Here is an 11,638-nt window from a genome sequence, read left to right as displayed (position 1 = left end):
GCAATCCTTCCTACACTGTGCATTTCTCCAGGTTTTATTTTCCCTACTCTCAATTTTCAGTGTTTGTTTATGACCACTCACTTCCACATGCAGTTACAAGCCTGTTTTGTGGTTATATCCAGTAGAGGAGTAGACTAGTCCTATGGGTCACTAATCCTCCTCGTTCAAAAGTATTTTCACTGAATTTTGAAAAATAAAAAAATTGTTATTTCCTTTTATTTTATGTGCATGAGTGTTATGTCTGCATGTGTTTAAGTGCACCCGTGCCATGCAATGCCCACAGAGGTCAGACGAGGCCATCAGATCCCCTGGAACTGGAGTTACGGATGGTTGTTAGCCATCATGTGGGTGCTGGGATTTGAGCCCAGTTCTGCAAGAACAGTCAGTGCTCTTAACAGCTGAGCCATCTCTCCAGCTCTGAATTTTGCAAAATTTATACAATGTATTTTGATCATATTTACCTGCCCTCCATATCAGCACCCTCTGTACTACCCCTCAGCTGGTTTCATTATATATTTAATTAAGGCCTATTGAGCCAAACTTGTGTCCCTATATGCCCTTTGGTGTGGGCCTATCCAGAGGAGCCTGGTTAACTTACCCAGAGTCACACCCTTACAGAAGAATGACTCTCCCCCTTCCAGCAGCTATCTGTTGCCAATGGTTTCTCAGCTAGGGTTGGGGTTTCTTATTTATTTCCCAGCTTAGAAGTGGGGAATTCGCCCAGCTTCAACTTATGTAAAACTTGTGCATTCTGGCACCATTGCCATGAATTCATTTGAATAACTTTCCAGCTGTCTGGAAAACTTTCTTGTGGTCATCCACCATCTCTGGCTCTTATAATCATTCTGCCCCTTCTTCCATAATCATCCCTGAGGTGTCCTATTCAAGGATAAGCAATCTGAAGTCTCTTATTCTATGCATGTTGGCCGGTTGTGGGTCTCTGTGTTAATCACCATCTGGGGCATGAGGAAGTTTCTCTGCTGAGAGCTGTGATCTTAGATGCATTAATCTATGGGTATAACAGTAAGTCAGTAGAAGTCAGTTGAATACTATGTTTATTTAGCAGAATAATAGTAGTAGGCTACTCCCCTATGGTCTGTGACCTGTTGGGTATGAGCTCCATCTTGTGAAGAGAACCTTGAGGGTTATGGGACCCCTGGTCAACAAATTCAAGAAAGGGAGTCCATATCTGGCATTGGGCTTTTTCTTTGCCAGCCCATGTTGTCTAGAGTAACTTCTTTTAATTTCTTTTTATATTGTATATGTATATACTTTAAGAAGCATCCATAGTGGCAGGTTTCCATATGACTTTTCGAAAGACCTTTAGTTATCCTTCCCATATTCCCCCCTCTCCCCTGACCTACCATTACCAACCCCATCTAAGCCTTCCTACTTCATTACTAAAACTATGGACCACTTAATAAATTTGCATGTCATCCTTGCGCAGGGGCTATGCTAATTTCTGTATCGTTACAGTTTTAGTGTGTGTGCTGCTGAAGCTTGCACACTAATCATCCTCTTGTCACCTTCTAAGGGATGGTCTTTGTTTTTACTGTCAACTGGACACAAACTAGTATCACCTGGGAAGAGGGAACCTCAATTGAACAATTTCCTTGATCAGATTGGCCTGTGAGCACATCTGTGAGCATTTTCTTTATTGCTAATTGAAATAGGAGGGCCCATCCCATTTTGGGCAGTGACATCCCTGGGGAGGTGGGCCTGAGCTATATAAGAAAGGTAGCTGACTGTGACCCATTGAGAGAACCAGAGAGTGGACCAGTAAGCAGACTTCTTCCATGGTTTCTGCTGTAGTTCCTGCCCCAATTTCTTCAATGATGAACTGTTACATACAATGTAAGCCAAATACACTCTGTCCTCTTCAAGTTGGTTTTGGTCATGGCACTTATCACAGCAAGAGAGATTAAACTAGAAGAGTTTTTTTTTTTTTAAGGAAAAAGAAAATTCTTATTTATTTAGTATTTTTGAAAAACACAGTTTAAAAACTAGTAAAAAGTTTGTGAAGTTTTTACCACATGAAGATGATAAAGCCAGGTGTGACAGTACACATCTTTAATCCCAGTACTCAGGAGGCAGAGGCAGGTGGAAGGATCTCTGTGAGATTGAGGCCAGCCTGGTCTACATAATGAGTTCCAGGCCAGCTGTGGCTACAGGGAGACCGTGTCTCAAAAAACAAGATAAAAATTATAAAATAACAGTATTTATCTTTAAATATACACATTGCATACATGTATCAAAATAGCATTGTCCTGTAAATATGCACACATTTTATGCATTTATATACTGTTAAAAATAAATTTAAGGTTAATAGTACATTTAATAAGAATGTATAAAATGCATAAACAAAATTTAATAGAACTGAAATGGAAAAATTCATTCACAATTATGCTTAGACATATCAATATTCTTTTCTTAGTTATCAATAGAAAAAAACAAAAACTGGTAAGAGTATAGGAAGTCTAAGAAAGAGAAAATTCTGTATTGTAATAAACCTTAACAAATTAGCAGATAGGATGCAGCTCAGATTAGAGCACATATTTAGTGTCCTCAAGGGCCCGAATTTAATCTTCAGGACCAAAAGAACATCCTTAACAAATTAAAAACAATTTTCCATAATGTATATGTCCTAGTCTGTCTCTCCGTTGTTGCGACAAAATACTCTGACCAATACCAACTTTGGGAGGAAAGGGTTTATTTATCTTACATCTCCAGGGTCACAGTTCATCAAGGAGCCCAAGGTGTGTGACTCAGGGCAGGAACCTGGGGGCAGGAGCTGGAGCACAGGCCATGGAGAAACACTGCTTACTGGATTGCTCCCCTGGCCACTTCTCAGCCTGTTTTCTTATACAACGCAGGTCCACCTCCCGGGGTTGGCACCACCCACAGTGGGCTGGGCTCTCCCACATCACTCAACAATCAAGAAGATGCCCCATGGACATGGCCACAGGCCAGTCCAAAGAAGGCAATGCCCCAATTGAGGCTCCCTCAACCCAGTTGAATCAAGTTGACACTAAAGCTATCTATCCAGCACAGTATATTTTACATTTATGGTATTAATGTAAAAATTAACATATTAATTGTTAACTTGTTCACAAATATCCCATTCTTATATGTAAAGCATTGCTTTCATCATACCATACTCACAAAACAAATAAAATGTGAAGAACTGAAAATCATCAAATAGTCATAGATGCAACAGAGAACAGACACATCATGGAAAATTGCTGCCTTCAAACTGGAGGGACAGGCACATGAATACAGATAATCACAGTGTACTATGTGGGGAACCTCACAAGGAGTTAGTCCTCATAGGAACACTTTAAACTAAAATTGGTGGGGGATGAAGAGATGGTTCAGCAGTTAAGAGCACTGATTGCTCTTGCAGAGAACCCGAGTTCAGTTCCCAGGACCCACATGGCTGCTAACAACTGTACATAACTTCAGTTCCATGGGAATTTGATGCTGTCTTCGGACCTCCATGGACATTGCATGACACAGGTGCACTTACATACATGCAGGCAATACACTCATACACATACAAAAATAAAAATAATAAATATAATATTTTAAACTAAAATTGATGAGTTTCTATAGATTCAGTGAGAATGAACTTGAGTTAAAATTTCTAGAATCCCTAGGAGATGGAAAGACCTACCATGCTCATGGATTGGTACAATCAATATTGTGAAAATGATCATCTTACCAAAAGCAATTTATAAATTCAATGCAATCCCAATCAAAATACCCATGACATTCTTCACAGAGCTTGACAGAATCATCCTAAAATTCATATGGAATCACAAAAGGCCTCAGAGAGCCAAAGCAATCTTGGGCAAAAATAACAATGCTGAAAAGATCACCATACCAGATCTCAGATTATATTACAGAGCTATAGTCATAAAAACAGCAGAATACTGGCACAAAAATATACATGTAGATCAATGGAGCACAATAGAAGATGCAAACATGAGTTCATATAATTTCATCCACCTGATATTTGACAAAGGTGCTAAGAGCAGGCAATGTGAACTGGCTCAGCAAACTTGCTTAAGTTACTCCATTTTGTTCAGAGCCATTTCAGCAGGAACTTTACCCCACACCAAAAGGAAAAGAGGGGCAATTTTGGGCCTTGGGAAATTATCCTAGCCATGAACCATGGTATGTGCTAATTCCAGATATTTAACATCTGGCTAACCAGCTTGTTTTCGCTTCTGTAACCGGCTTGCTATTTTGGGTCACCTTGACACAGAACATAAGACCACCCTTGTTATCCTGTTATTGTATGACCACCTGGAAGTTGTTTACCTTGGCTGTCTTATTTTACTTACTATGGCTAGAATATTTGGCTAATCTTAAGGTTACAAAGTTAGATGCCAAGTTATGTGATTAAATCACTTGTCTGTATAATAACTGGTTACTAATTACTAAAATTAGACTTCTGTTATGTTGTACAACCCTGATTTGTGTACGCAGATTTTGCTTATGCAATGCTTATTGTTATAGGACAGAGTTCGTAAAAAATCACCAACACCACTTTAAGGAAAGTAGCAAGGTAAATTTAATTTTCGACCGGCCAGGCTGTCTATCTCGGGAGTAGAAGCAGCCCTTATGATTGTCAGGTCAGAGTTTTTATAGGATTACAGAATTATTATTAAAACAGGACATTTGTGAACCAATCAGGTTTGTACAACATAGCAGAATTTTGACTCTATTAATCAACAACCAATCATTATACAGACAAGTGATATAGTCATATAACTTGGCAATCAACTTTGTGACCTTAAAACCAGCCAACTGTTTTAGCTATAATAAGTATAATAAGACAGTCAAGGTAAATGACTTCTAGGCGGTCATACAATAGCAAGATAATAAGGGTGATCTTATGCCCTGTGTCAAGATGACCCAAAATAGCAAGCAGGTTACAGAAGTGAAAACAAGCTGGTTAGTCAGATGTATAATGTCTGGAATTAGCACATTTCATGGTTCATGGCTAGGACAATTTTCCAAGGCCCAAGGTTGCCCCCACCTTTCCTTTTGGTGTGGAGCAAAGTTGGTGCTGAAATGGCTCTGAACAAAATGGAGTAACTTAGGGAAGTTTGCTGAGCCAGTTCACTTACTGTAATCCTATAAAAACTCTGAACAATCAATGCTCAGGGCTGCTTCTACTCCCGAGATAGACAGCCTGGCTGGTCGAAAAATAAAATTTACCTTGCTACTTTTCTGAAAGTGGTGTTGGTGACTTTTTGCAAACTCCGACCTATAACAAATGGAGGAAAGACAGCATCTTCAATAAATGGTGTTGGCAAAACCGGATTTCCGCATGCAGAAAAATGAAACTTAACCCTTATCTTTCACCCTGCACAAAAGCCGACTCCAAATGGATCAAAGACCTCAATATAAAACCTGAAACTCAGAAACTGCTAGAAGACAACATAGGCAGCACCTTCCAAGATATAGGCATAGGAAAGGACTTTGTAAATCAGACATGAGTTGCTCATGCTCAGGCACTAAGGTCAATAATGAGTAAGTGGGACCTCATTAAATTACAAAGTTTCTATACAGCAAAAGAAACAGCTAAGGAAGGGAAGAGGAGACCCACTGAGTGGGAGAAAATCTTCACCAACTACACATCTGACAGAAGGATTAATATCCAGAATATACAAAGAAATTCAAAAAAGAAGGAAATTAGAAGATAAACGACCCAATAAAAAGATGACCTATAGACTAAACAGAGTTCTCAAAGAAATAAAAATGGCTAAGAAGCACCTTAAAATTTGCCCAACATCTTTAGTAATTAGAGAAATCAAATCAAAACCACTTTGTGATTTCATCTTACCCCAGTCAGACTGGCTAAGATCAAGAGAACAAAAGACTCCAAATGCTGGAGAGGATGTGGAGAAAGAGGAACACTCATTCACTGCTGGTGGGAATGCAAACTCGTGCAATCACTATGGAAAGCAGTGTGGAGAACCCTCAAAAAAGTAAAAAGGTACCCAGCATATGATCCAATGATACCACTCCTTGGCATATACTCAAAGGACTCATCGTACTGTAGAGATGCCTGTACATCCATGTTCATTGTTGCTGCTCTCTTCACAATAGCTAAGAAATGGAAACAACCTAAATGTCCCTCAACTGATGAATGGTTAATGAAATTGTGGTACATCTGCTCAATGGAGTTCTACTCATCAGTAAGAAAAGATGCAATTATGAAATTTGCAAGTAAATGGATGGAGCTAGAGAGTGTTATACTAAGTGAAGTAACACAAAAGCAGAAAAGCAAGTGACATATGTTCTCCTTCATTTGTGGATTGTCACACCAATCCCTTACATGTGAGTATATAAATTCTGATGTAACACCAGGAGCCAGGTAAAGGGAAAGGATACATGGAGGTAAAGGACAAGAAACAACCTGAAAAGGAACAGATATTACATGAGGGAGGTGGAAAAAGTGGGAGTAATTGGCAGGGAGGAGAGGAGGGACAAACATGTAAGGGACCACGGTGTGAGGGAGTGAGGGAAGTCAGGAGAGGAAAGATGGCAGGAGTCCAGAAAGATTGGGGGGAGGGTGGGGATAATCATGGTACTGTGACTAGGGAGGGAGGGGGGGAAGAAATTTAGATGAGAGAAAAAATAAATAGTAGAGATGAGTGAATCTCGTGTGGCTAGGAAACCTAAAGAGAAAAGTGATGCCCTAGAAACCCTATGAGAAATGCACATAGAGTGTCTGAACATTAATGCATAGGTATACCTAGGAGCTTCTTGGTAGGGAACACAGTGTCAGATAGAAGAGGCCTCCCTTAATGTGACAAACATGCTACAGAGCACTCATCAAAGAAGCTTCTTTTTGCAACAGATGGAGGCTACTGCAGAGTTGTACATCTGATCAGGCACAGAGAACATATGCCTGGGAGATGCCCAGTACTAGGTGACACATCTGCAGTTGAATTTCTGCAACCAAGGCTTATGGAACATAATGAATAGGAGTAGAGAGAGGGCTAATTGCCCTCAACTCTCACCAGTGAGGCTTCCATGTACATCAGAGTGTGATGCACAGAGAAGGTCACAACTGGCCAAGTTTTGGAGAATACGAGACTGTAGAATGTAGGATGGGACTCCTATATGGAATCTCACCCACCCACAGCTCAGGGACCATTGCAGAAGAGGAGGAGAAAAGATTGTAAGAGCCAGGGCTGGTTCACGAGCATATGAGGGTGGAGGCTCCCAGGTGTCTGGAGGCTTGCTCATATGAATCTGTGGCAGTGGTGGCATTGAGCATGGGACCCATGTCAGCTCAATGAAACAAGGACCCTAAGGGAAGATGAGAAATAGGTGACAAGCCAGCACTAGATTGAGAACTATTTGAGACTGATTGCTGTTGGATGAGGGAGAATATGATTTATACATGACCACTGGATGGACTGACTAGACACATTTACACTGAAGGACATTTGAGTACAAACACCTGAATGAATAAGACTCAACATATGCGGTAGAGTACATAGGATTTGGTGGGGGAATAAGGAGAGGGGATGGGGCGGGGGTCTGGATTTGAGTAGAAAATGTGTGAAATTTTAAAAGCTAAATAAAAAAAATTTTTGGTGTCCCAAGCTAAAGGGGACTCTCATACTTTCCTGATTATTACTGCCAATACTTAAATGAAGATCTTCCTATGGATATGAAAGAAAAATGTACTTGTCTCTGGCAAGCACCAAAAAATTAACATTTTGAAATCTTTCATGCTTTCTCTTATTTCTAACAAAGTTCTACAAAATCCTAAGTGACTTGGTATAAGAGGAATGTTCAATTTCAACCCTTCTGGGTTTCAACAAGGAGCAAGAAAAACAACTAATTAAAGTTGCTTCCAATTTCCTGTATTATCTAAAGAGAGAGCAAATAAATATGAGGAACACATGTGAAGGTGTTCCTCATACCTATGGACAAAAAAGACTTAACTATAGGGTTAAAGAACATACCCATTGCTGCACACCTTACTAATACATCAGTGTAGTTCTTGATAACAACACCACACCTAAAGAAGTAAGTCAGACTCTAGTAAGAAACACTCTATTGAGAGGGAGTGAGGGAAAAGTTGGAGGGGAGAGAAGGGTGGAAGAAATGTAAATACAGTACTCATGTGAAAAAATTTTAAAATTATTTATTTTTATTTTATGTGTATAAGTGTTATGCCTGTAAGTGCACCTGTGTTATGCAAAGCCCATGAAGGTCAGAAGAGAGTGTTTTCCCTCCAGCCCCATGAAATTCTTAAAATTTAAGAAAATATAAAAAAAAGTATAAAAAATGTCTCCCCCTAAAACCTGAGTACTGTGTACATTTAATCCTCTTATATCACAGTGGAGGAAAGAGTAAACACCTAACTCACCTTCCTGCAAATCCCTCCTACCACAAACTGAATTCTCGTTAAGATGAGAATTCAGATAAAAGACTCCTAAACATGAAAGACAAAGAAAATATCCATGTCTATACAGGTAAGCAAAACAGAGACAATTATGCACTAATCCCATCCTCTGCCAAGCACCTTAACACTCAGGTATGAAACCTCCAATTCCAACTTTGTTTTGAGGGATATAGTGGTTGCATCATACATAGTGAACAACATTTACATTCTCTGCTTTCTTCTAACAGTTTCTGTGCTTTCTTCTAACAGTTTTAGTGTTCAGGTTTCACATTGAGTTCTTTGATCCATTTGGAGTTGTTTTTCAAAAATATTTTATTTATTATTTCTATTTTATGTGTATGAATATATTGCCTGCATGTATGTAACTGCACCCACGTCGTACATTGCCTGCAGAGGTCAGAAGAGGACATTGGATTCCCCTTTAACTGGAGGTAACGATAGTTGTTAGCTACTATATGGGTGTTGAAATGGAACCCCAGTCCTCTGCAAGGGCAGCCAGTGCTCTTAAACGCTGGGACATCTCTCCAGTCCCTGGAGTTTGTTTTTGTACAGGGTGAAAGGTCGAAGACTAATTCCATTCTTGTATACATGGAGATCAAATTTTCCCAGCACCATTTGTTGAAGATGCTGTCTTTCCTTCAGTGTGTATTCTTGGCACCTTTGTCAAATACCAGGTGGCTGAAATTGCACACACTCATATTTGGGTCTTCTCTTTTGCTCCATTGATCTACAAGTCTGTTTTGTACCAATCTGTGTTGTTTTTATGATTACAACTCTGTAATACAGTTTGAGCTCTGGTATGGTAATCCCACCACTGTTGCTCTTTGTGTTCAGGATTGGTTTGACTATCTGGGATCTTTTGTGATTCCATAAGAATTTTAGGACTTTTTTTCTATTTCGGTGACCTCCAGTCATAGGGATTTTGACTGGAGTTGTATTGAATCTATAGGATGACCATTTTCAAAATGTTAGTTCTACGAGTCCATAAGCACCAGAGGTCTTTACCTCTTCTAGTGTCTTCTTTAATCTCATTCTTCAAAGATTTAAAATTTTCATTGTAGAGATCTTTAGTATCCTTACTTAGATTCATTACTAGATATTTTTGAGGCTACTATAAATGGGAGTGTTTCCATGCTCTCTGCCTCTGATAGTGATTTTTGTAAATTGATTTTGTATCCTGTCACATTGCTGAAAGTGTTGGTCATCTCTAGAAGTTTTCTGGGATCTCTTATGTAAAATGTCATATGATTTGCATATAGGGATAATTTAACTTATTTCTAATTAGTATCCCTTAATTTCCTTCTCTAGTCTTATTGTTCTAGCTAGGGTTGCAAGTTCTATATTGAAAAGGAGGGTAGTTGGCAGCCTTGTCTTGTTCCTGATTTTAATGACAGTACATAGAGTTTTTCTCCATTTAGAATGATGCTGCCTGAGGGTTTGTCATATATAGCCTTAATTATGTTGAAGTATGCTCCCCCATGTCCAATTATCTCTAGAATTTTAATCATGAAGCCATGTTGGATTTTGTCAAAGATTTTTCTGCATCTTTTCTGCATGATCATTGAAATGATCATGTGAGTTTTGTCTTAAGTCCATTTATATGATTAATTACATTTATTGGCTTATGTATATTGAACCATCCCTGAAGCTCTGGAATGAAACTGACTTGAACATAGTGGATGGTCTTTTTGACACGTGTCTGTATGCAGTTTGCAAATACTGAGAATTTTTCATCTATGTTTATTAGGGATAGTGACCTACAGATTTCTTTTCTTTTTTTTTTTTTGTTGTTGTGTCTTGGTTTAGAGTAATACTGGTTTAGTAAGAATTTGATAGCTCTCCCTTTGTTTCTACCTTCTTGAATACTTTAAGCAGTATTGGTTGCAGTTCTTAGAAGACCTAGTGAAATTCTGCTGTGACTTCTTCTGGGCCTGGGCTGTTTTTAGTTGGGAGGCTTTGTATTACTGTTTCAATATATTGATTTGTTATGGGTCTGTTTGAGTTATTAATATCTTTTTAGTCTAACTTTAGACTAACTAACTTTTTAGATTTTCTAATTTAGCAGAGTATGGTCTTTGAAGTAATCCCTTATGATGTTCTGGATTACACTGGTGTCTATTAACGTGTTTCCTTTTCAATCTCTGAGTTTGTTGATTTGAGTTTGCTCATTTTTTCCATTGGTTAGTTGAGTCTATCTCTTGCTTATCTTTTCAAAGAACCAGCTGTTATATTCGTTAATTTTTTGCACTGTTTTCTGTTTCTATTTCATTGATTTCTGTTCTGATATTTGTTATTTCTTCTTATCTGCTGCGTTTGACTGTGGTTTGTTCTTGTTTTTCCAGATCCCTTTGTTGTATCATTAAGTCAATTATTTGTGTTCTTTCTGATTTTTTTTTGTCTTTTTGAGACAGGGTCTCCCTGTAACCATAGCTGACCTGGAACTCACTATGTGGACCAAGTTGGCCTTGAACTCACAGAGATCCACCTGCCTCTGCCTCCTGAGTGCTGGGCTTAAAGGAGTGCACCACCATGCTTGGCCTTTAGCGTGTGTCTTTAAAAAATATTTTATTTATTACTTTATTTCACATGTATGAGTATATAGGCTGTATGTATGTAAGTGCACCCATGTCATGCAATGCTCACAGAGGTCAGAAGAGAGCATCAGATCCCCTGGAACTGGAATTACAGATGGTTGTTAGCCACCAGGTGGGTTTTGAGATTCAAACCTGGGTCTTCTGCAAGAGCAGTCAGTGCTCTTAACCACTGAGTCATCTCTCCAGCCCCACCTGTGTCTTGTGATTAGATAATTGAGATCATTTATATTTCAAACTATTATTGAAAGATATGTATTGGTTGTTGTCATTTTACTTCTGTTTGTGTTCTTCATCCTATTCTGTTTTTCCGTAATCATAGCTTCTTATCCTTCCTCTATGTCTGTGATGTATATATTTGGTCTTTTCATGGTATCCCACATTTTCTGCATATTCTATCCTGTGGTTTTTTAAAAAACCAATTTTCATATTATTTGCTTAAGAGTCAAATTCTTCTACTTTATTTCCAAATCTTGATAGTGTATTTTCCATTTGATTCATTCTGCTGGTAAGACTTTCCCCTTAACAGAAAAAGTACAAGATGGAGCAAGATAGCAGTAATTTCATTAATTCCATTCCTGAAATATACTAATTTGAAAAGCGAATTCAC

At 38.7% G+C, this 11,638-nt stretch overlaps 1 non-coding gene across 1 annotated transcript; it reads right to left on the bottom strand.

The window, feature by feature from the left end:
* Positions 1-1,402: 1,402 nt before the first annotated feature.
* On the bottom strand, positions 1,403-1,506 carry LOC115069629. The gene has a single exon (XR_003848881.1). It is a non-coding gene; the product is annotated as a U6 spliceosomal RNA (small nuclear RNA).
* Between the last annotated feature and the right edge of the window lie 10,132 nt (positions 1,507-11,638).

Source organism: Nannospalax galili, unplaced genomic scaffold (genome assembly GCF_000622305.1).
Source record: "Nannospalax galili isolate Female #2095 unplaced genomic scaffold, S.galili_v1.0 scaffold994, whole genome shotgun sequence".
NCBI lineage: Eukaryota > Metazoa > Chordata > Mammalia > Rodentia > Spalacidae > Nannospalax > Nannospalax galili.
Note: the sequence above shows the minus strand (reverse complement) of the source record. Positions and strands in the feature narration are given on the sequence as shown.